The sequence below is a fragment of the Thrips palmi genome, unplaced genomic scaffold (assembly GCF_012932325.1).
Source record: "Thrips palmi isolate BJ-2018 unplaced genomic scaffold, TpBJ-2018v1 HiC_scaffold_5, whole genome shotgun sequence".
NCBI classification, from domain to species: domain Eukaryota; kingdom Metazoa; phylum Arthropoda; class Insecta; order Thysanoptera; family Thripidae; genus Thrips; species Thrips palmi.
In genome coordinates this window covers 7714766-7736371 of record NW_023144632.1, presented here as the reverse complement: position 1 = coordinate 7736371, position 21606 = coordinate 7714766, and the positions used below count along the sequence as shown (strand labels likewise).

The window sequence follows — 21606 nt, the reverse complement described above, 5'->3', positions numbered from 1 at the left end:
TCGTCCTGTCTCTCTCAAGCCCAGACGGGACGCCCCCAGCGCGAGAGAGAGAGACAGAGCGACGAAATCACTGTTTCGAATCAGCCTGCGACGGAAGTCCGAACGAACGACCGGGGTGTGAATCGCGATAACGGTCGCAGCAGAACCGCCCGGAGGAACCAATGCCAGAAATACTAAACAGCGATGCGAGCCGGACCGGGCCCATCAGAAAACATGCAAACGAAACCGAAAACCGAATAAGCCAGTCCTAGAGCGTGCCCCCCTTTCCCCGCTGCACCTTCTGCCGCCCTCGGACAGGCCATGCGTCGCAGCGGCAGCAGCGGCGGCATGTGAAATTTTGCATAATTTATGCATCGGCCGCCGAAATTCTCACGCACATGCATTTCGGTGCACACCGGCCTAGGCGCGGCCGCGGCCCACCTGGGCGGCACTGCGCGGCACTGCCAGGCCGCCTCGGCCAAACCCGGGCAAACCCGTTGAGCGGCCCGCACCGCCACACACCGCCTCCTCCAAGCTCTCCAAGTGCGCCACCTTTCCGATAGCGTTCCTCCGCCGGCCACATCGCCACATCAGACCGTGCGAGCGGCACCATGTTTGTCGACCCGCCGCCCCGTCGCCAACACCGCGCGCGAGCTGCTGCAAGTTTGATGCGCCCTTCAGCGAATTTCGGCTTTGGCCCAGGTCGCGAGTCGCAGTCACTGGCTTCGCTGGCTTCGCGACCGCCGCCGGCCTGACCCGCGCCGTCGCGGCCGGATCGAACGCGGACTGCGGCTTGGCGGCAATCTCCTCATGCAAGATGAAGGCGCTTCCCCGGGCCGGCCCGCTGACCTCAATGGAACGACGTCCGCCGATACCTGCGAAAACACGCGCAAACATTCATCTCTGCCCCAGTTGTTTCATCGTGTTCGCCCGAGGATGTTTATTTTTGCGGACGTCCTTCATTATGGCCAGATTTATCGACGATCACGCTGTGTCCGCGTAGCCGAGGCCAGCCGATGCCACTCGCAGTGGGAAACACGAAGGCATGGAACGGTGGAAAAGTCACAGAGATGCAAACGCCACGGCCAGCAGCCCCCGCTGCTCCTCCGCCTGCTGCAAAAGGGTGCATACCTTCTGGGTGCATGCAAAGTAATTTCGACAAAATTATGCAGGGGACCTTTTAATTCCTTTCGCACTTTCCCATAGCCTTGGCGGCCTGCACGCCCCGCCCCGCCCCGCCCCGCCCTGGCGTGGACCCGCGGAAGTGAAGACGCTCCGGGCCGCGACCTGCAGGCCCTTGGCAGCCCTTGGCAGCCGTATGCAAATCAACACGCAATCCTTTCGTGGGAACGCACGCACTTACTCCAGCAATGAGGGTGCGTGTGCGTTTTTCCGTGTCCGTCTATGCAAAGCGGCAGAGCGGCTCCACCCCCTGGCCGCCCGGCCGCGCGGCCCACTGCAGTGGCGGCGCGGTGGCAGTGGCGCGGTCCAGGAAGGGAGCGCGAGGGATGCTGCGGGCTGCGTGCTGCACCACTTCCGACTTGCCGGCATTCCACGACGCGGCCGCGGAAAAGCTGTCCGTCTCTCTCGCACCCCCACGCGACGCCCCGAGGGCGAGAGAGACAGGGCGAGGAAAGCACTGGCTCCAGGTCAAGCCTGCTGCAGCGAGGCGCCACCACGTGCGCCGTCCCGTTTGTCGGCGACGCCGAGCCTCTCGGCCAGATGGTGCGGGTGGCCGACGGCACCATGACGGCACCAGGTGACCGCCAGGCCACCAGGTGAGTCAGTTCGTTTTGCTCGGCCATAATTCTGCAAAAAGCTTTTGGTTTTTATGTCAGGAACGTTGCTTGTGCCAAGAAAGAGCACATACTTTTTCGGGGCGTGCGCACAAGTCAACGGCTGCGAACGTGACCGTGCATCGCGCATACTTCAAGTGTATTGGACAACGATGTGGCTCACAACTCGTCGTGCATTGTTTTCCGGCCGACGGAGGGGAGATTTCCGATTCATATTTAGGAGAAATCGGCGGGAAAAGAGCCAGAAGTGGCCGGAAAGCCGAATCTCGGCGTGTGCAGCGCGGCCGCGGCCACAGGAAGCCCGATGCTCGGCCCGATGCGTGGAGCCGGCCAAAGGGTTCCCTCGTCTGGAAGCCTTCCAGTGGAAGGACCGGGCCGCAGTGGGCCAGCACGCCAGCACGACGCCAGACCGTCCAGACTAGCCGGGGAATCCGAGCAGAGTCTCCTGAGGGATCGGTTCGCACGCATATTTTGCATACGCAATGATTGATGTCAACTCCTAGGGGGGTACATCGCGTCTTAATGATATGCAAAATACGGGCTGCGAAAGGAGACGGAGGGGACACGCTCCCGAAAAAACGGGAATAACTAGGAGAGCGTCGTCGTGCATGCCGGCGATGCTGGCGGGGGTCGCGCGGCTCGCCGAGCAGATCCATTTTTTCTGTCCCCTTCATTGCATTCCTTGAAGGGTTGCGGACGGGGCTTTGCAAGAACACGCACTTCATGAAGGGGAGGGAGGAGGCGGCCGGGCAAATATCTGAGTTTAGTCGGCGTTTACGTGGTGTTACTCTTTCTTCGCAGAAGTGAGTGGAGGTCCGAACGCGGCCTTCCGTTTTCGCCATGCCTGGGCCGCCGGGGTGCAGCCTTGGTGCAGCCTTGGTGCAGCCTGCAGCTTGCAGTGCCCTAATAAGGGATCGCTAATCAAGCTTTCGGAACGGCAGCTGCATTGTTTCTCGTTTCCCGAGTAATAACGCAGCGAAAAGCAGCGCCAGCAGCGCGCGTGGGCCGCCAGCACGGCGGCAGCACGGCAGCTGCTCCGGCCCGGCTCCCCTGGCCCTGGCCCGACCGCCTCGGCTGGGCTCTTGCCTGTCCTTGCTCGGCTCGGCTGCGACGGGGCAAGATTCGCCGAAGAAAATAATTATGATCGGATCGGCGGCGGGTTGGCGGGGAGCTCGCAGGCAGACCAGCGCATCCCTGAAGGGTTGCGGCGGCACGGCGGCGCGGCGGCCACTCCACCGCGGCGACGGCCTCGCGCGGGTCGTGCGCACCCCTGGCCCCCGGCCCGGTGCGGTGCGGAGGGGGGAAGGGGGAAGGGGTCACCCAAACATTGCCGAAATGTAAATTTGGCGTGGCCCGCCCGACGCCGCGTGGCTAGAGTACACGCATCGCCTCGGCTTATCGAACTCCTTCAAGAAACATGCAAATTTGCCGTATTTCGTATTCGTGTCGGCGGGGCGGGGCGGGGCGGGGGCACGCAGGGCCGGGGTCAACCCTTTTGGGCAGCCGGCAGGGCTAGAGGCCGCGGCGTTTTGCCGTGGGAATGCCAAGGGCCAAGGGCCGCCCGCTTTTAGCATCACAATGCACTTTTTGGCGATCATCAAAAATTGCTCTAGACTGCTGCAATCCGTTCCGTTCCCACAGTGGCGTCCCCGAGCCTCGCCTCCGCGCCAGTCTGTTCGGACTTTGCTTCTTTCTTGGGACAAGTTCGCCACCTCGCCACCGCCGGGGCAGAGGCGCTGGATTATGGATGGCCCACGCCGTACTTTCCCAGTCTATGCCATTGCGCATTGATGGGCCACGGCCTGGATATTGACGAGCTGGCCGTGGTATGCAACAGTCCGCTGCACTGCCTATCATTACCCTTCCTTCGACCCAAACATCATGCCAGATACATGTCCTCAAACTATCCACAATTTCTCTTTTTGTTGTACGGTCACGCGAGTTTAGCGGAGATGCACTTGGAGGAGACGTCCACGAGGTGGGAGCGGGGAGGGGGAAAGGGGTGGGGGAGGAGCCGGTCACTTCCGGCCACAGACCGACTCATTTCCGGTCGCCGTGTTTTGCGAAGATCGCCGAGGGCGCGGCGTGGCTGCGCGGGGCGGCTCCCCTCGGCCGGGCGGACGCGCCTGGACGCGCCTGGACGCGCCGCCCCGACGACCCTCCCTGCCGGCGGGGCTGACCCGCGAGGCCCGCGCCCCCTCCCCTCGCTGGACAACGCGGAGGTGCAGGTGCAGCTTGTGCGGCTTCGGGCGGCCTCCTCAAGGGTTGCCACATCCTGCGCCGCGCAGCGCCCCCCACCTCTATTTTACCCCGGCCCGGAGCACGAGGCGCAACCGTCGGCAGATTCGGCCGGCCGCGCGCGCAGGGCGTGCCGGGCGTGCACCTGCCAACGACTGTCACCGCTGGCATCGCACTCCAGCCTGTCCGGGTGCCGTCAAAAAATTAAGGAAGTGATGGGAGTCGAACCCCGGACTTAAGAGTCGGCCGCGAACTGTAACAAATGACGACGTCAGCCAAAAATTTACAGTAGGGCTCGAACGTCTGACCGCATTCTCGGGAGCCGATGCCTCTACAGTCTCAGCCACCACGACTCACAGATACGCACAGTATGTGGTGTCACAGTACGTTGGCCCGCCACGCTGGCCGACTGCATTGCGTCCAGTGCGATTCAAGTCAGTCGTGTGTTTCCTTTTCCACCACGGGCCCTAGCGGCCGAGGTTGTACGGGCGTCACACTTCTCTAATGCCGGGCGATCGATTCCCTGTTAGTTCAGTATTTTTATTTTATGATGGCTTTTCCAGTGCGGTTCACATGGACATAGTAGGGGCGGTTTAAGTTGGTGACTTCGTGTCCCGCTTTTTGAGTGCCACTTATAGTCCTTGGTGGGCAAAGAGGAAAAGCGGTCATCGGTTCTCGGGTCGAGCGTTCGATTCCCACAATTACATCTGCATTTTTGACTGGCTGTCCCACTGCGGTTGTAGAGCCTGCCGCCTCAACTCACGGGTCGCGTTGGGTGATCGATTCCCGACAGATTTTCATGTTTTTTGACTGGCTAGCCTGCAGCGGATCAAAACCGTTACGTCTACCAGTGCAACTCGGAGGCCACGGTGGCGGAGCACGTAAAAGCGTCGGTATTCGGAGTCCGGATCGGGCGATCGAATCCCAGCTCTTACACCTTTTTGCTGGCTCTACTCTATCGTTGCGGTTCGAACCCACGGCTTGTACCTAGTTTCACAACACCATTGTCATGGAGCAGTGGTGGCCGAGAGCAGAGAGGTGTTGGGTCCGACATTGGAGTTCGGGGTTCGAAACCCGTTCGGTTCCGAATGTTTTTACCAAGCTGCCATCGCACAAAGGCGGTTCAAGTATACAAAATCGGCCGGCGTCCAGTGTGCCTCTCATAGCCCAGTGGTTCCGCTGCTGGGCAGGGTGACGCAGACTCCTGAGTACCAGTAGCATGGCCCCTGAGTGGGAAGGGGGCCGGGGATCGAAACCCGACTACTGGGAAAGGTGGCAGCCTGGCCTACTATGAGAGGACTCCTCCACATCACAGATGACGTGACCAATGACGGGGCCACTGCGGTTTAACTCTGAGGTTGCTCCTGTGATGAGATGGGGGAACTGTCTGGTGAGCACCACTCCCGCAGGGAAGAGGGCCGGTTCGCCGGGGTGCCCTCTTTCGCTGAAATTTTCTTTGTCGTGTTGATTTTATTTCTGATATTGTAAGTACACATTTTTCAGTCAACATGTTTTTGGGCGGCCGAGTCACGCTGCAGCTGCAGCCTGGCGGTAAATGGGTCGAACAAAACGGAGGTATATGACAAAATTTTCGGCAGGGAAAGCCCTCGCCGTCAGAGATGTCGGACAAACGAAATCGAACGAAATACACCCGCACGCAAAACCCGAGGCAAAACCTGTGAGGCAGCGCGCCACTGCACCGACATCACCTGCCCAGTGCATTCCAACCCTCGGGGCGTTTCCGTGAGCTGGCCCAGGGCTGGCCCTGCCCCGCCGGCCATATGCAGTTGGACGCGGCGTGAACCGTGTGGCGGCGGAGTGCCCACGGCGATGAGTCGGGCGTGCGTCCAAGACGAGTGTGTCCACGAGTGTCCACTACACGGTAAGGCCCCCGATAAGGCGGCATTGTGTGGCAGAAATGGCGCGGCGAGGAGGCAAGACGTCTGTTTGCCGCCGTCGAAGAATCTGCGGTGCGGCGTCACGGCGAGCTTTTTCCGCCGCGCGCTGCGCGTGGGACAGTGGGATACGGCGGGGCCGTGGAACGCGGCGCACGTGTGTGGCACACTGTGGGGCACACTGCGGGGCACACTGTGGGGCACACTGTGGGGCAGAGAGCGGGCCGAGCAAGCAAAGCAAGCCTCGTTTCGGTGTCCCTTGTCTCGTTTGCTGATTCAGCCCGGCAGAATGCAGTGCAGAGGGCAAGGAGGGCAGGTGTCAACGGTCATTCGGTGTTTGGGCCAAACACGACAAACGTTGTGCGTTACGCCGAGGACTTGGCTAGGTTGTCCGTCAGGGCGCGTCGCGTCGGGCACTCCGTTGGCGCCCGTTGGCGTGCGGGGAGGACGCTTTCTATTTTCGCACTCCGGAATTACTTTTGTCTTGAAGCCCACGCGGGTCGAAAATTACGGCGAAACATAAACAAGGTGGAGCCGCGCCCTCCTGCCCTGCCCCGCCACGCCACGCACCCCAGCGGGCAGCCCCCTCCCCCTCCCCTCCCCTCCCCTCCCCGGCGAGGCGCGCTCTGCGGGTCGGACCCCTTATTGCTTATCAAGAAAAAAACGGCGCGTTATCTCAACCAGTCGGAATAATTCATCGCCGAAAAACTGTGGCGGCGCGGCGCGGCGATGCCAACTAGTCCGAAAATGTGTCGCGCAATTAGGACTTTCTATAAATCTAGTTAATAAATTTAGAGAGCGCGCCGCGCAAAGTTTCACTTGCCGGCACGAAACACTCAGCGCGACCCTCGAGTTCGCAACGGCATTGAATTCCCCACCCGCACACGCGAAAAACAAAGAAAAAAGAGGAAGCTAAAATTTTGTCCGTTTCACTTTTCCCCGAGGCATTATTTGAAAAGAACGCGATTGCCGGGAGCTTGACTAGAGGTCCAATTAACCAGCCGCGTCCTGAGCGGATCGGCGGGGCCTTACTTTCACTAGCCCCTTCTGCACTTCGCTGGGGCCCGGTCGCCCACACCGTAGACTGCAACAACAGACCAATCAGGTCCCGCCCGGCCCCGGGCGCTAGAGATACATAGTGCCCTCTAGCAGAAAGTCTAGGGTACGTTTACTTTCTTTCCTAGCGGCAGACAAAAGTAATTAATTTTTACGAAAAATAATTTTTACATTTTCGTCATTGTTTTAGTGGTGCAAAATAAATGGATTATGTACAATGACTCTTCAAAACTAACCCACGGTGAGGAGCATGTACTGTACGTTTACGCGGAATACATGCCATTTTGGACCTAGATATTACATTGCAGCATTGCTCGCGTGGCCACTGCTTCGGGGACCTCTCGCCACACACGACGCAACCAATCGCCGAGGGCAACTCCACCACTCGACGGTTTTCGCCGTCCCGCGAAAGCAGGGCGGGTGCGGCGCTGCGCGGCGAGCGGCGCGCAGAAAACGCCCGGCGGGGTAGGCCTTCCGCGGCGCGCGGCTGCGGCGGCGCTGCCTACCTCCCTTTCACTCGGGCGTTCGCGAGGCGCGAGGCGGCCGGCTGGCGAATCCGCACGCGAAACTGTCTCCGTCTCCTTCTAGCGCGCGCGGCGTCTCTTTCTGGCGAGCAGTGTCACGCCGGCGCAGCAGTGCCGCCCCTCCACCGCGCGGCAGCGCAGCACTACGGCGCGGACCCCGCGGACCGGCGCGGCGGACCCCCACCCCGCGCACCGCGCCGCACCGCACCGCGCACGCAGCGCAGCGCACGCTAGCATCCGCTACTCCCCTCGCGTTCGCCGCCGGCCCGGCCCGGCCGGCCCACCGGCTGTCTTCCCGAATTCACTACTGCGCAGGGTAGAAAGGAATTCATGAGCGTCAACGAATGTGGAAATTAGCAACGCATTCGTAAAGACAATCGCAAACCATTCATTCGTTAGCAAACTCATAACGGACGGACGAACGTTCATTAATACAATTCATTTAGTCATTCATTCGTTCCTTCATTTAGTCAAAGTGATTCGGTATTGGGTCATTCATTCGTCCAGCGCATTAATACATTCATTTAGTCATTCATTCGTTCCTTCATTTAGTCAAAGTGATTCGGAATTGGGTCATTCATACGTCCAGCGCATTAATACATTCATTTAGTCATTCATTCATGTCCTTCATTTAGTCAAAGTGATTCGGAATTGGGTCATTCATACGTCCAGCGCTTGCGTGTTGCAAGGCCGGCGCAGCATGGACGGGCCTGAATCGTTCCTGGTCTAGCCTAGCCTATCCATGTTCATTCGCTCCTTGGTTGGTCAAAACGTTCTTTCTGGTGACATTTATATCTTCATTTCGGCATTCTTTCATGCGCGCCACAGTGCGGTCACGTTGCACGCCACGCTACGCCACGCCGGGCGGCTTTTTTTCGGGGCGTCGCGCGCTTTGCGCTTTGCTGGCCACGTTGTTGAATGTGCGTGGGGGAACGAGACTGACGAGACTGCGGGATTTTATTCTTTTCTAGAAAGCTGCGCAAGTGCTGCGCACCGGGAGAGCGTCACGCGGCGGGAGGGCGGAGGGCAGGGCCGAGGGCTCGGGCAGGCTGCGCAGCCAGGGCAGGGCAGGGCAGGCAGGGCCGGGCAGGGCAGGGCCGGTGGGTGGGTGGGTGTCTGTCTGCGCCGGGGAGGCCTGCACTGCTCCAGTCATACACGCTGTGCATAGACTGCTGGCTTTTTCGTGGCACAGATTAGGGCGTTGATAAGATAGCGCACCGCCGGGCCTTCGTGCAGCAGCGTGCAGCCCGGGGTGGGGGTCATGTGCCTCTCCGTGCAGCGCGCAGCCCATGCCGCCTGTGCAGCCTGCGCACCGCCAGCACCGCCGCCAGGACGGCGCGGCCGGCGTCATCACCGCGCGAGCATTGGCCGCCGAGACACGTCGCGACCAGGCCGGGGGCGCCGCCTTGCGCCGCCGGGCCCACAACGGGCTATTTTCCGGCCGGATAAGAAGCAAAGCACGGCATGATGCTGACCCCGTTCCGAAGTGAGTCGCCAGCGCGCGGCGGCCAACACTTTCAGCCGGGCAAAATGTGCGAGCGCGTTTTGGGCTGCACAACACCAGGCCAGCGATCAAACTCATGATGGTCCCAATGGATGGCCCTTCGGACGGGGAATCCATAGGGACCATCAAGTGTTTGATTCGAGGTGCGTTTGAGAAAATGCAAGTGCAAATGCAAAACGTGCACCGAGAGGAGTCCCAGCCCAGTGAGCGTCGCCGGGCGCGTCGTCGTCGTCCGTCGTCGTCGCTGTGGGCACACTGTGGGCGCGGCTTTCGGCTGGCCAGCAGCAGGCCGGCCATGTCCCCCATGAGGTCGCTCTGCTGTCACAGCTGCGGCTGGCCCGGAGGGGGGGGGGCAGTGCAGGCGATCGCCGCGTGCGCTGGGGCCGCTGGGGCCGGCGGGCCTCAGCGGACGGGCCTAGCAGGACACTGGGCGCGCCGACGGACGCCGCGGACGCGTTGCGCCGCCGGCACGCCGCGGCACGCCGCCGGGCTGTCGACCTCTTTCGCAACAGGCTGCACCGCCTGGACGCGGGCCGCGGCGAAATGATGTGTGGCGCGGCGGAGCGCAGCCTGATAGGCCGCAGCGCCTGGCAGCGCCGCGTAGCGTCCGCAGCAATGCCGGCCGCGCCGCGCCAGGCCCGCCTAGACGAGCCAAACTTGATCGTGACCGCGCCGCCGCAGAGCCACGCCGCGGACGCGGTACTCGCGGACCGCGGTGCGCGAGGCGGTGATGTAAGGAGGGCTCCATTACCTTTCACTGCCGTTCTCGGCCACTTCGTGCCACTCGGCCCGGCCCGGCCCGGCATTTCGGCGCGGAAAGCGGACGTGCGGCGCAATGGCGTCGTGCTGTACGTACGGACAGCGCTGGGCTTTGGCGAGGCTCTAGCACTGCAAACAGTGGCGTGCTCTCGCTGGCGTCAGCATTGCCGTCAGCTCGCTCTGGTCCAGCCAGACCCGTCCGGGGATGCAACAGGTGGACAGCACTCACTCACCATGCTGGGGCTGCATGTGGACGCAGAGAGCGAGGTAATCCATGTCAAGAGGCACACACACACACAGACGCACACACACACACGCACACAACACTGGCACAGTCGTAATCCACAGGGGCGGCGAGAGCGCGTCGCGCGGGCCGGCTTGGGCCCTAGCCGAGGACGCCGTCGAGGACGCGGCGTCGAGGACGCCGGCGAGGACGCGCGCGGCCGTGCAGCCTCTCTGGACTCGCGACTTGTCCGCTGCAGACTGCCTCGCCACGCCACGGGCCGCCTTGCCACGGCTGGCTTGGCATGGCTTGCTTGGCATGGCTGCAGCGCCGCGCCACGCCTCGCTGGGCCATGGGCCATGGGCCGGGCCCTGGGCCGGGCCATGCCATGGGCTCGCAGCGCAGGGCTGCCCCCTCCGCCAGTGTGGGCCCCCGGCCCTGGGCCGGGCCATGGGCCGGGCCCCAATCCGCGCCGCGCCCCCCACACGGCGAGATCCCCTCCACCGCGAGGGACTAGATGAAATGCAGCACCATCAGGTTTTTCTGCAGTTGGGACGGCGCGCCACGTGCGTCGTTCTAGCGACGTGTCGGCGGCGCCACAACTGATAATATTGGCTTCGATAATTGGCTAAAATCTGATGGAATTTTTCAGATTTCCGATCGTCGCCGTCACCCTCACTTGTCACCTAACACAACAGCGTGTGTAGTATCGTGTAATGATTTCCTATATACGGCATGACGACGACACACGGTGAGCGCCTTCGTGCAGGACAATCCTGAAATCATAATCACTCCGACACGTTGAGGAGCGCGTCGTCGGGGTGCGGCTCGCCCCCGCCTGCCAGGGCTGCCGGGGCTGCCGGGGGATGCGTCGGGCCGCCGCCACGTCGGCGTGCTAGAGGACGTCGACGCCGTGACGCGATAATGGCGGTCTTCCTCTTGACACGGTTCCGCGAAGCAGCGCGGCGGCGACGTTTATCTTGGCGGATCCAGCAGCAGCCGCGCCGTGCTACGCCCTTCCAAGACTACTGCATGGCTACGCCGCTGCACAATGCCTACGCCCCTGGCCACGCCCCAGGCGCGTGGCTGCGCCGCTACGCCGCTGCACCGCGGCCCTTTGCTTTTGGGCGCATGTCCTGGCGCGGCAACGCAGGCCGCGGCGGCCACGGTGCGTGTTGCAACGCGGCACCGCGCGGCCCGGACAGCCAGGCAGGCAGCCGGGCAGGGGCCGCGCAGACGAGGCTGGCAGGCAGCCGAACTGAAACTAACGCGCGACAGCGCGCATACGGGGCCGGTAGGAGGGCCGCGGGGCGGGGACGGCGGGGAAGGCGCGCACTGCAACACTCTGCCGAAAAACTAGAAAGGGTTCCGCCCGCCCCCGCCTCGGCCTCCCTCGCGTAGGGCCAAAATAAACAGCCCGCCAGAGGGCCTCCCCGCGAGGCGAGGCATTTCCGCGAGTGGAACCGACGGGAACCGAGGCCGGCGAGCTTGCCTGCGGTGCGTCGCCGCGTTGCCTCTTTTCGTGATATTAAAATGCAGTCCTGCATCGCGCGGCGAGCCTGGCCCGGCCCGGCCCGGCCCTCTGTTGTTCCGATTTTCTTGGGGCCCTTGCGTGGCCGTGCCGCTAGGAGAGAGAGGAAGGAGAAGGGGAGAGCAAGGAGGAAGCCCTTCTAGCCCTTCTAGCCGGCCTAGCGCGGCGCGGGGCCTAGCCCTTGGCCTAGCCCGGCACGCTAGGGCTGTCAAAGAGCAAAGCGCGCGTCGGGAAGTCAAGCTCGCCCACCTGCAGTCGCTCTACTCACATTATCGTTTAGTATTTAATTTGCTTTCTATGAAAGTGCGGATGCGCGCAGTGTGGCAGCCGCCGGCTGCCGCTGATCTAGTGCACTGCGCGTTGCTCTAGTGTGCAGGCAGACCACAGGCCACACGCCACAGGCAGGTCACAGGCAGTCCAGGCCACAGGCCACGCGCAGGCCAGGCCAGGCCACAAGCCACAGGCAGGCCGGGTTGGCGAGCCAGGGGAGCCAGCCAAGGGTGCCAAGGGCGGCGGGCAGCCTTGCGAGGTTGCTCGATAATGCACACCTGTGTATCGACTGTCCGGACTGGCGGACTGGCCAAGGGACTGGCGGGGTGCACGGTGCATGCCATTCTTCGATGGCCAATGCTAGAAAAGGTCGGTCACGTTGCGTCAGCGCGCAGCGCGCCAGTCCGGCCCGGCCCGGCCCGCCTCATCGCCGCTGTGTTCCTTTTCTTTCGCGGAAACCTACGGACGGAGACACGGAGACTGAGGCAGCGCGCCCTCGTCTTTCACCCGATCCGAACCGACCGCCGCGCGACACGAAGGAGGTTGGCCTGGCCAGTTGCAGTAAGCCAGATGACCGCGAACTGGTCTGAAAAAAAAAACGAAGCATAACCCATGATGGGATGGTGCCGCTATGGTTTAGTAACGTTTGTTTGATTCGAGTCCTTTCTGTGAAAGTGGAGATGGACTGGGTTCAAACTGTCGGGTTGTGTCGGCTGAATCTGGAAGTCCTCAAATGGCCACAAAATCGGTGCCAAAACTTGGCACTCATCTCTCGATGCGTTCCGTTTGACACCCCAGACTCCAGCGAACTCTCCTCGATCCTACACTGTAAATGTCTTATGCTGCGATGGGAAATGTCTTACGGTGAAAGGCTGCACCAACATATTATCGTGGCGATTTTCTCCATACCAACGAAATTGGTCAAAATATCGATGAGGTACGGTGGTATGTTATGAAGTCAGCTGCACCACCATAATATGGAACATTTTCACCGTAATATGTAGAATCTTCACTGTACAACAGTTAGAGTGTAGAGAACGAGAAGCAGAAAAAGAAGCAGCCAAGTGCTTTCCGCCAATGGAATGGCAGTGCGGCCAGAAGACGGCGGCTCGCGAAAAGAAAATGGCATCGCAAAGCTGCGCAAAGCGAATGGCAGGCCGGCCGGGCAGGCCGGGCAAGCCGGCCAGTCTGCAAGTGGCCATTCGCACGGCGGGGGCAGGCTGGCCGACCTGGCCGGTCAGTGCGGATACCTGGTGGTCCCCCCACCCCTCCCCCTTCCCCCGCCAGCGCGCAGCGGTCCCGCAGCAGCAGCCCATTGTCCCTGCCGGAGGTCCACCGGCCCTATTCTTCTCATTTCGCATACGCTGCACCTCCGTCTCGAGGGACATTTTGCCACCAACGCGGTGCGCCCCGCCCCCGCCCCCGCCGCCGCATTGTCCGTGATGCGCCGCAGGACGCCGCAGGTACACTCCACCGCAAGCCGAAACGCGGTAACGCGGTCACCATCGCCATGCATAAACGAGTGCGACAGGCTGACGGCCTGACTGCGACGCGAAGTGGGACAGTTCGGAAAGCTCAACGAGCAGCAACGAGCAGCAACGATAGCGCCTTTCTTCCGTTCAAGTGCAGGAGTCGGCCGCAACGAGCGCCACTTTGGTCGTCGACTGCACCCAAAGTGGCGCGCGCATCAAAGTTTCAGCCGGCGCCTCCCTTACCTATGAGCGGAGCGCGACCGAGCCGATGAAGCTTGACAAGCCCGGCAAGCCGGCAATTTCTGGTGTCTCAAATTGCTCCGTGAGGGGCGGTGCGGTGACGCTACCGCGTTTTTCCCCGACGGTAATCAAGAGTCTTTGACGAGGACCCCGCCACCGCCACCGCCACCCCGTCCCGTTTCCCTCTCACCCTCCCCCTTCAGTCTGCCCCCTCCCTCTCCACACTCACCCAAGTTGATGCGCAAATATTTACAAAACGCACACATCGCGCTAACTCGCGTGCAACTCATTACCTGCGGCCGACAAATTGTTATCACTGCCTTGCCGCCGTTTTGAATGTCTGTGCCGATGGCTATCTCCCCCACCGACACGCCGGGCACGCCGCTGCTGCCGCTGCACTGTGCGAATTAGCGGGCGTGAAAACGACGATTCGCCGCCTAATTATTCCGACGCACACGTGTTGCGCGTGTCAGGTTGGCCAACCTGAGTGCCTGTCGACACGCGAGTCTAATTCGCGCGGCGCCGCCCTGCCGCCGCCCTGCCGCCCCCGCGGAGCACCGCGAAGCGGGAAGCGGGGAAGGAAGCTCGTTGCGGCCAATCCACGTACACGCACACACACACATGCACACACACACACACTCTCGCGTTGCGAACGCTGCGATGGGAACGCCACCTGGCGCGGCGCTGTCCGCCAAGTTCGGCTGGTGGTGATGAATGTCCGAGGGGTCGGCAACTTCCCTTGGCCGTGTACGAGGGAGTATACGTATATTACCAGTATATAGGTAATATATGTGTAATATAAAGTAATACAAAGTAATATATAGTAATATAGGGGTATTATAGAGGAGAAATTGTGGTAATATGCAAGTAATATATGGTAATATACAGGTAATATAGGGTAATACAGCCACCGCGTACGAAGTAATATATGAGTTGCCGACCCCTCGTGAATGTCCAGTGCCTGGCCTGCTGGGCCTGCCAGGCAGTGGCCGGTGCGCCCCGCACGGTGCCCCGCGACGGCCGCCCGGCGAACCGCGGGGCGGGGGGCGGGGTGCGGCCCGGGCCCTCCGGTACCAACCTCATGTCCATTTCCACAACCCGCCCGTTCGCACACGCCGCATCGATTTTGCTATTGGCCTGTGGCACGGTGGGCCGTAAGGGCGGGTGCCGAAAAGGGAGGGTGGCACTGTTACACTACCGACTGTGTAAGCACGTGTCGTGTGAACCGGCCGACCGGCGGGCGTAGTCCTTTGTGCTCAACGCGTGGCAGCCAAAGGGCATTTTTCGCTCGGGGCGGAAGGAGAAGAAGAAAGCATAAGGACGAAAACGGAAGACAGAAATTTCTGTGAAAAAGACGCTGCAGGCCGTTTCGCCTTCAAAGCTAGATTCACTTTCTACCTTCGCTCGCCGGAGTTCGAGGACCAATCTGGTGGAAACGGAACCTGGTTTTCCCAGGAACTCCCTGGAAATCACCTATGTCTCTACCATAGGCCTCCTGGAAAAACCAGGTACCGTTTTTACCGTGTACAGAACTGCGCGCAGTGTCGTTCGACCACGTTCGACACTTGCCGTCCTTGTCCACGCTCAGGCCGGGGCTCGCGGGGGCGGCGGGGGCGCACGATGGGGTGAAGGCGCTCTTCGCCGCTTTGCCGAGGGCTTCGCCGGCTTTGCCTCGGCCACTTATTAGCCTCCACTAATGGCGCCCGCCACACGAAAGCAGGCCGTTCCACGCGGGAATAAACCGCCGTGTCGTCAATGTTTCAGCGCGCTCGGTAGTAAGCGCAGTGGTGGCCTCCGAGGCGGGCGTGGCCGTTGTATATGCAATAAGACAATGCAGTGTGGCTGTGTCTCCAAACTAACTGCCTCCTCTGTTTTATCCATTTGAACCAGAGACTTGGTGGTTCGTGCCTGTCTTGGACAGTACTGAGCGGACAGCGGCCGACGGGGATCTAAATGATGCAGCGTCCATCGTCCTCGATAGGAAGTAATTTGCGAGGAAGTCGACCGGCCGGGCGGCGTGCATTATCAAACAGTTTGTTGCGTCGTTCGTATTTGCCTTTTCGAATAATACGCCCCGCTGCGTATCAATAAGGCATTTTGGCGTCACGCCATTCGGGCCGCTGGGCCGGCAGGCCGGCAGCGAAACGAAACAAGGCGTTCGGTACAGTCCGGGGCGCCGTCAAGGCGAGGCCGAGGGACGACTAGCCGGGCGACAAGCTGGTCGAACGGAGTACGCTTCGGTGTCCCTCCGCTTCGCGCTTCGCATGCGCCCGTAGGGATGACACCACTCTGCGTGCGTCGCGTTTACAACATCGATTTTATGCCAAGTCGCCTACAATTGCACTGACAGCCCTGCCGGTGCCCTGGCGGTGCGCAGCCGGCAGCGAGGGGAGGGGAAGGGCCCTCAAGCCACCAAAGTAAAAACGAGCCACGCGACAAAAGGAGGAAACGGGGAGGAATAAGAAACAATTCCACGCGACAGTGGCGAAAATCTTGGACGGGTCGGCGTCCCGGGCGGACCTCCGGCGCCGAGATAGTCATCGCGGACGGTGCCCTCGTCGGGGGCGGCGCGGGCAGTGTGGGCGCGGCGGGGCGCGAGACGGGGCGGCGGCGGGGCGGGGTGGGGCGAGGCGGGGCGGGGCGAGGCGGGCGGGGCGAGGTGGGGCGGGGCGAGGCGGGGCAGTGGCGAGGGGTCCGGGGCCGCCGTTGCACGCCTCTTTGCACGACATCGCGCACACCCCATGGCTGTCGCTAATTTTTGAGCGCCACCCCCTTCGACCCCCTGGCCCCGCCGCCCCGCCACCCGTCTCGCTATGGTCGCGGACGGGAGGGTCCGTCGGGGTGGTCTGGCGGTTAGGCCAGCTGCGGCCCGGCACACAGTGGGACGAAACGCCAAAAACGCGGTGAGAAGTGGATTTTTGAAAATTTAGCGATGGGGTCCAACGAACTATCAGACATTTGCAAGAAAGGTCTGGGCTACACGGGACACTGCTTCGTTCGTCAATATTTCACACGTGTGAGCCCTGGGGGGCGCCGAACTTGGTCATTTTTTCCGGTTTTTCGCGCACTTACTGTCAGGGGTGTACTGTTTGTCCTCTACTGGCCGTGTCGTTTTAAATAACCTCATCATGTTATATATTTTTGGAAAGCTGAGAACTTGACAAATCTAACGCACTCCTCGGATTTAAATTTTGAGTAACCTATCAGAAGTAACAAGCCAAAGAAAGTAGAGTAAAATCGTGTCTTGGACGATTTTCACGTTGAGATAAGTCGAGTTGCGCACATTTGCGCACGGGTGGGAAAAATGTCCGTGACAGAGCAGCTTCTCTACTTTCGGGCCCATACCGCCGAATGCTCCGCAATGCTCCGCGTTTTGATAAAATCAACTTTAAAAATGCGTTTTTTTCGCGCGCCGCCGCGCCGCCCGGCTCGGCTGGCTGGCCAGGCTGTGCGGTGCGGCGCGCGCGCGCGCGCGCTGCCGGGACGTACTGTTGTTAGGTCAAGCGTATCAAAGCTTGAGCTATTACTCGCAAAATGTGCGAGGCTGTGTCTACAGTTTGGTCAGAGGCCTAGGTTTGGGATCTGTGGAGGCTGGGGCTGGGGAGGCCCGGGCTGAGGCAATGTACACTGCTCAGAAACATACCAAAAAGGAATATATATATAGGGGGGGGGGGGCCGAGCGTCGCCGTGGCCGTGGCCGTGGCCGTCGCCGTGGCCGTTTTTCGACTTCACGCCTACCAGGGTAACAAGAAAGCTGAGGAGGTCGACAGTTTCTTTTGGTGCAGCTTGCACCATAAAGGCCCTCCTATGGACCGCGGCCTGCGTGACCCCTCCGGCCCCTCCCGCGCACAGCAACGCGCGGCGCGACAGGCCCGACGCCCCCCTCCCCCTCCCCCTCAGCCGCGCCGCCGCGGCCCCTGTACGAGCCGTCATAACGGCGCTCAGCAAGTCCCCAATTTTTACGGCCGTCGATATGTAAGACTTCTGTCTTCGCGATGCATTTTGTACGCAACCACACCAATTGTTTTTAGCGAGTGTGACAGGCCAATAGCTCATGATTAGACGGCAATATTGATACCAAGCAACACGAAAATGTGACGGGAGGGAAGATTCAGCCTGCGTGATGCGTTCTGTGCGCAATCACGGAGTTCTCAAGTGAAACAAAACCGCGGCCACAGCTAGGCCGAAACAGAGCCCGGCGCCTCCCGGCCAACGCCACCAGTACCGCGGCCGCGCACACCCAAGCTTGACCTGACCCTGAGCTGAAGCAAAGCTCTCAGCAGAGGTTTTTTTTCTTAAGATATAAGAAATGTCTTAATGTGCAACTGTGTTTGTTTACCCCCCCCCCCTCCCTTTTCTTTCTCGTTACTTTTTCTGGTCTGATTTTGTCAGAAATGGGTTTCTCGCACCCGAAAACCCCCGGATAGTGATTTCGGTAGCGATAGTCGCACGCGTTCCTGGTTTACCCCCCTATCGATTGCCGGATCCGCCCCTGGCGGTACTTTTTCTGGTCTGATTTTGTCAGAAATGGGTTTCTCGTACCCGAAAACCCCCGGATAGTGATTTTGGTAGCGATAGTCGCACGCGTTCCTGGTTTACCCCCCTATCGATTGCCGGATCCGCCCCTGGCGGTACTTTTTCTGGTCTGATTTTGTCAGAAATGGGTTTCTCGCACCCGAAAACCCCCGAGTAGAGATTTTGGCATTGATTTGAGCACTTTATAATTATCACCGCGTTTTTGGCGTTTCGTCCCACTGTGCGGCACTGCCAGGGGCGCCAGGGGCGAGGGCAGTTTTGCGGCGCGCCGCACTATTAGTGTAGACACACTTCCAGCTCTGCGGTCTCTGAGTGGGCCTTGGGTCAGATGACGCCCCGGATTTGTCCTTTCGCGGAGGAATCCTAGTGCCATTTTGAGTTTGATTCGAGACCCATTTCCCAGCACCAGGACGTGTCCCCTCAGACTCCCCCCCCCCCCCCCCCCCCCGCGGGCCGTGCGTTCGCCGTGCGTCCGCCGTATGCGTCCGCGGCCCAACAAGCCACCTGTCGCGTGTTGCCGCCGGATCGCTCTCTTTTCCGTCCCTCCGTCTCGACGGCCATGTCTAATGCAGGCCGGTAATGACTGCGAGGTGGGCCGAAGTATCGGCCCGTAATGGTCCGAAGGGCTGCGCGCGACGCGACGGGGGACGGGCCGCGTCTGCATTTGTATGGTGCATTCAGTGAACCCTGTCCTCGCCGCCCTCAAAGGAAAGTTAAACAGCCACAGCCCCACTGGGGCCTCATTGTCCGAGTGCTGTTCCGGTGCGTTATAAGGGTTCGATCTTTTGTTTTGCTCGTTGTTTCGGGGCTGTTTGCCACACTCATGATGGCACCAAGAAAGGCCTGCATAGCAAAGGGTCGCCGCGAGGACAGGATTCACTGAATGGACCATAAACGCAACACAGCGGAAACGTGTGGCTCGAGGGAGGGATTATTCGCACGTATTCAACTATACCAAACAGGGGTGACATTCGGCCTACCTTCCTGGCGGCGCGCTCTTTGGCTCTCTTACGGCGCCGACCTCCCGATGGAGGCACTGGAGTCCAACCAGTGTCGGCGCGGACTGTGCTCGCCCTCCTCGACTGCGCTGGGCGGCCGCGGGGATGGGACTGACGCCGCGCACTGACCATTATGCCCCATTTCGGCGGCCGTGTCCGCCACGCCGTGCCATGCCGCGCCGTGCCGTGCCGCGCCGTGCCGCGGACGGCCGGCGCGTTGCACTGCGCTAGCCAAGGACACCGAGAGCAGTGTGCCGATATCGAAAAGTTTTGCGTCGGCCGTTTTGAGCGATAACGCATAATGGTGGCCGCCAGTCCAATCTATTTTCGAGGCGCGGAGTACTGTACTTACTGCGCCCTGCACCACCGCGCGGCCGCTCAGCCGCCTACCCCGCGGCCTGCGCCAGTGCGCTAGCCTGCACGCGGGGGCTCTCCGCACCGCAATCGGCATAGGGAGTCGCTCGCGGCCGGCGCGGCGTGGGGTAGCGAGTCGCTAGGGACGCGGCTAGATTCTCGCGTGCTCACCTTGTTCTCTGGCGTGGCCGACGCACTCGGCGACATTTCTTGCGGCAAAGTCCTCTTGGCAAGTCCCACCGCCCGACTACCGCAGCACGAAACGGTCACAACAACAACGAGTCCTCCTGAATCTCACTCCGCACTGTCCGTCCACGTGCCGCACTGTTGGCACGACTGCCGCCGAACGCGAGCGAAGCCTCCGGGGTGTGGCGTTGGCGGCATTGCTGGCCTTCGGGTCCTTCGGGACTGGCGGGCCTTCCCTTCCCGACGCGCGCCTCGCCTCGCTCTGCACTGCACCGGCAGGCCGACTCGCGAATAAAATGACATGGCAGCAAAAGCAAGGCGGAGCGGAGGTCTTCGTCCTGCCCGTCCTGCCCCCTCCCCCGCCCCCTCCCCCCACCCCTCTCGGCCGGCGCCTTCGGCCGGCGTCCCGCCTTCACCTTCGGCTGCCTTTCGGCCGGCCGACCAGGGACCGCAAAACGCGGAGCAGCTCAAAGTGGCGAAGTTGGGCGTTGGGCCCCGGGCCTGGCGCTCTGCGTCGACGTCCACCTCCCGGGCCCTTCCCTGCGTGGTGCGTGTTTGTGTGTGTTGGTGGGAAGGGCGTGCATCCCTTCGTGGAACAGGTTATGATAATCGTGGATGATGAGCGCTCTCTCTCCCTCCCCCCCTCTCTCTCTCGCTCTCTCTCCCTCCTTCCCATAAAGGAGGGTCGTGCGTCGTGTCTTCGTCTTCGCGTGGTCGTCGTCGTGGTCGTCATGTTCAGCAAGATGGTCGCGGTGCGTTATCGGTCGAGCCACAAATTGCATCCGCGCTGCCGCCTTGCTGACGGACACCGAGGTCGCCGTCGTCGTCGAATAAAAGAAGTGGAGAGTTGCCGAAGGGGCCGCCCCGCCGCGGGCCGCCGCCGCCGGCCGATCGGAGAGGCCTTGCGCTGGATGGTGTGGGACTTGTGCTGCAGTCGCCTTCTTTTTGCCGGCCGCCCTCCCTTTCCCCCTCCCCCCGCGTGCATTATCTCTGTCCGTCAGTGCGCGTCGTCCGACTGCACCGGATACGCCGAATTCCGCGCATCCAATCAGTCACTCTCCTTTTCTACTTGATCTCGTTGCACTCTGCTGGACCCCTCAAGGCCCCCCCCCTCCCCCTCCGCCCGCATCTCGCGGCGACGACGCCGAGACTCCCGAGCCTCGCCGCCACGATTTGTCGCTCCGTCACTGCCGCGACGTGGCCCCGTGCCGCCCCGTGCCCCGAGACCAAGTAGTGACACATTTGGAGGTGAGGCGACGAGGAAGAGGAACGATGCGAAGTGCTAATTGCGCTGCCAGGTGGACCACCACACTGCTCGCGCTGCTAGCGCGTGGAATGCCGGGCTGCTTCCGCTCGCCCGAAAATAATAAATGAATAACGCGACGCGGTGCGGCCACGCCGTGTGCGGCGGGGGAGGGGCGTCGGGCGTTCGACACTGAGTCACCCAGTGCGGGTACGCATACGCGGCCCGGTCATGTCCGGCTGGCCCGGCAGAATGATTCCGCACGACGTTATCCCGTCGCTCTGTCTCTCTCGCGCCCACGAGCACGAGAGGCAGAGCGACAAAAGCGCTCTTTTTTCGGAATCGGTCGGGCAGGACAGGGCCCATCCCATCACGAAGCCAGTGCATCGCCGGGCTCGCTCTTCTTGATGATGACATGTTTCCCACGAGACGGCCGACGAATCACCATCAAGCACCATGGACATAGGCTGGACCGAGAATGACTGCATCCTGATGCGACGCAGTATTATTTTGCTTCCCATTCGGGGTATCCACTGTGGCGTTTGTTTTTGTGTTTGGAGGGCCGCGCAAAATCGAAGCCCCCCTCCCTGAGCGCCTGGTGCGCCAATCTGACAAAGGAAAGGAGCAACCGGTCCACGGCCAGGCGCGGCCAGGCCAGGCCAGGGAGGGGGGGGGGGGGGAAGAGAGGGTCACAGAGCGGTCGCAGGAAATGCCGGCAGCCCAATTTGCACTGGCGTGGGCCGGGCCCATTTGCGAACCGCAACCGCCACCCCGCCCCGCCCCGCCCCGCCCCTTCCCACCC

General features: G+C 61.4%; 1 protein-coding gene across 1 annotated transcript in view; it reads right to left on the bottom strand.

Annotated features, from left to right (window-relative positions):
• LOC117650956 (protein bric-a-brac 2) overlaps window positions 1–19021 on the bottom strand; it is a 30222-nt gene extending 11201 nt beyond the window's left edge. The window contains exon 1 of the mRNA XM_034394619.1: window positions 19004–19021. The gene's annotated coding sequence lies outside the window, so the exon portion shown is untranslated. The remainder of the gene's footprint in view (window positions 1–19003) is intronic.
• Window positions 19022–21606: the final 2585 nt, after the last annotated feature.